Consider the following 3,238-nt stretch of genomic DNA (forward strand, 5'->3'; position numbering starts at 1 on the left):
TTTATCAAATTCTCAAAAGAGACTGCGACCTGGTAATAATAATTAATATTTGTGTAACACTATATCTCAGGCTCTGAGATATGCACACACACACACACACACACACACACACACACACATTCACTAAATCTTCACAACAACCCTATGAGACACATTCTATTGTGCCAAATAATAAAAACTCAACAGTAAATTTTAAAGATCTAATTGGCTTTATTCATTGATTCATGAATCAGTCTGCATCCCATCTAGCTGGTAGAGGGGAGCTCCAAAGGGTGACTGAAAAGCTAGACATGGAGCAGAAAAAAGGAAAATATTAGCAAAGAATCCATTGTTTTAGGCAAGGTTGCCCTCCTAAGGGGAACAAAAGGGGTCTATCAGTAAATTTCCTAATGCTGACCAGAAATGTTGACTGGTTATAGGTTGCATTCCTGCGGGGTTGAAACTACAGATAGGTTAGGCATTAAGTCTTGGTTTACTGACTTAGGGCCTTAACCTGCATGAAGCCATTTGGGGTCTCTGGTTTTCTTTTTAACAATTGTCATCCCCATTTTACAGATGTAGGGACTGAGTGAGGCACAAGGAGGTTAAGCTTGTTGCTGAAGCTTGCTCAGTTAGTGAGATTTGCTTCTCCAGAATGTCGACCACTAACCTAGACCCGCTCTGGTCCAATACTGAACCGCCAGCCAGCCTGGATGTGTGGACCTCTGTGCTCACAGCCCTTCTCATGCCCCTCACTTCAGTAACAGTGGGAAATCCTGGTCCCTCACTGTCATCGCTGCCCACAGCAAGGAAGGTGATTTTGTGTCAGGGACATCTCAGGAACAAGCTTGGAAGGAGGGGGGAAGCCTTCCCACCCATCAGCACCCCAGCACCACTGCAGAGGCTGGCCCAGACTGGCCAACCCCCAACAGGGACGAGAACCCACCTTCCTCAGTACTAAACCCTACTGTCCCCTTGGCCTCTCCTCTGCCTCCCCCCTCAGCTCCATCTGAGGCTGAGGAAACGCATCGAGTTGGCAACCTTGGGTGGGACCCAGGACCTCTAACCTCCATTTCCCCATCCCCTGCAGTCCTGCCCTAGCATGGATTGGTCCCCGCTTCATGGATTGTCCTCTGAGGCCTCTTCTGTGCCAGAGCCCACCCCCCAAGGAACTTGTGGCAGAGTCAGGACCCTGCAGAGGAGACAGAGGAAGAGGCTGCCTCAGGAGATAGTGAGGGCCCCTCCCCAGGAAGCATGTGAGTGGAGAATGGATGGCCAGTCATTTGACAGGGGCCTAGACTAGTGGTCATGCCCACATCTCATAATCTCCTCCCCATCTAGGACTTCATGTGGGGTCTGGTGACATTTACAGACATCACAATAAGGTATATGATTGGCTCCAGCCAGCTGGGCCTCACAGCCTGCTCTAGACCTTGATTCCTCAGAGGCCCAGAGAGAGACAGGGGCTTGCTCAAGGTGCCCCGGCATCTGGAGCTGCACAAGTGGGAAGGGAAGCCCAGGACACTGGATGGCAGGGGGAGAGGAATGAGCCCGGAGGAGGGGCTTGAGCAAAAGGGTCAGAGGGACTTTCTGGAGGAGGGAAGACATTCATGAGAAGTCCCCAGGTAGGGAGGGTTTGAATAGGCTGAGAAGCAGGGGGCCAAGAACAGGCCATGTTCAGGCAAAGCAGGAGATGGCTGGAGTCAGTAGCCTGATGAGGGGTCTCAGTGGGGGCTGTGGAACGTGAACACCCAGCTGGGCAGGGGAGCTCCTTACTGATCTCCCCTAGCCCATCCAGGACAGAAGCCTGTCCTGGTGCCTGGTCTCAGAGAGGGGAATTCCTCACTTACCCTAACAGCGTGAGAGTCGGGGAGACAGGTCTGGGCCTCCCACCTCTACCGTCAGACAGGGGCCATCAAGTCACAGCTCTGTCTCCTCACAGTCTTCCCAGAGCAGGGGAAGAGGCTCCCAGCAGGCGGGCCCTTGCCAGCCTCGCCAGCCCCACCCCACCAGCAGGGCGGCAGGGACACAGGGACACAGGAGGGGTTGCCCCAGCCGCCCCTCCAGAGCAGGATTTTCCAGGGTTCCAGCCTCAGCTGGGAGCGGGCTATTTTTAGCAGGCTCTCCACAGCCGCGAGCTGTCTCAGAAGTGCCAGCGCGCTCATGCTCGGTCCCTCACTGTTCTCGGCTTTTAGCTCTTGCAGGGAGTGATTCTCGCACTCAGCACGCTCCGATTACCAGAGTGACCTGAGCAGCTGCCTCGCGTCTCCTCAACGACGGAGCCCATAGGCGAGTGACATGAGAGGAGGCTGCAGGCAGGCCTTCCCCCCACTGTTCTGCAGCCCTGCTGTCCCCCCAGCCACTCTGGCACCCCTCACGGCAAGGGAGCCTGGGGGCAGAGGGTGGACGGATTTGTTGGCTTGATTCGCATGATGTATCAGTTACTTCATGAGGTGTGAGGTACATTCCGCAGGAACAGAGGAGCGGGAGCCCACTTGCCCCAGACCTTTGCAGAAGGACCCACCCGGGAGGGAGGTAGTTTACCCCACCCCAGGGAAGAGGAACTCATTGAGAAGAGCCCCACACTCCCCTCGATGGGGGCAGAGACTCTAATGTTTTCTGAGGGGTTCAGCAGTGCCAGGAGAGAGATGCACTGCTGTGCACGTAATAAACGGTTCATGCCATTCTTCACTTCCGCAGAGGGTTATAAACACACTGTGTTGATAGGTCTTCTAGTTCTTTAAGAGAACGTTAAGATTCAAAATCTGTTGTGGAATCTCCCAGGTTTTAAATGTTGGCAACTAGGTCAAGTTTTTAAAAGAATGTTGTGTAGTTTAAATGGAACGTATCCAGGAACCCTGCCTGATCCACTCACTGGCCAGGAGATGGGAGTGGTGCTAAGCATGGACCCAGCTTTCCAGCGCGCAGTCTGCTCCATTCCAAGAGGTGCCAGCATGGGAGGCCCCTCCATTCCAGAGGGGAGCAGCCTCAGGACCCCGGATCCCAAAGGGCAGGGCGCCATCCTTTAAGGCCCAACCAGCATTTTTCAAATGCTCGTCCAGGGAAACTAGTTCCAAGAGCTGTTGGTAGACGTTCCTTATTTATGGGCTAACACTCAGAATCTCTGGGTTCAACACAGCAAAACAGACTTCTTTATTGCAGGAGTTGCCCAAGCCTTTAACATGTAACAAAGTGCCTCGTGAATTTCCAGGAGGTGATGAGGCATATGCAGTGCTTCTCAAAATATTTCCACATGGAA

The 3,238-nt window shown here is 53.2% G+C and overlaps 1 long non-coding RNA gene across 1 annotated transcript; it reads left to right on the top strand.

The window, feature by feature from the left end:
* Positions 1–1,271: 1,271 nt before the first annotated feature.
* Positions 1,272–2,670, top strand: LOC132668352 (uncharacterized). Its single transcript, XR_009605547.3, has 2 exons — positions 1,272–1,604; positions 2,175–2,670. It is a non-coding gene; the product is annotated as an uncharacterized LOC132668352 (long non-coding RNA).
* Positions 2,671–3,238: the final 568 nt, after the last annotated feature.

Source organism: Panthera onca, chromosome B3, assembly GCF_046562875.1.
Source record: "Panthera onca isolate mPanOnc1 chromosome B3, mPanOnc1 haplotype 2, whole genome shotgun sequence".
Lineage (NCBI taxonomy): Eukaryota > Metazoa > Chordata > Mammalia > Carnivora > Felidae > Panthera > Panthera onca.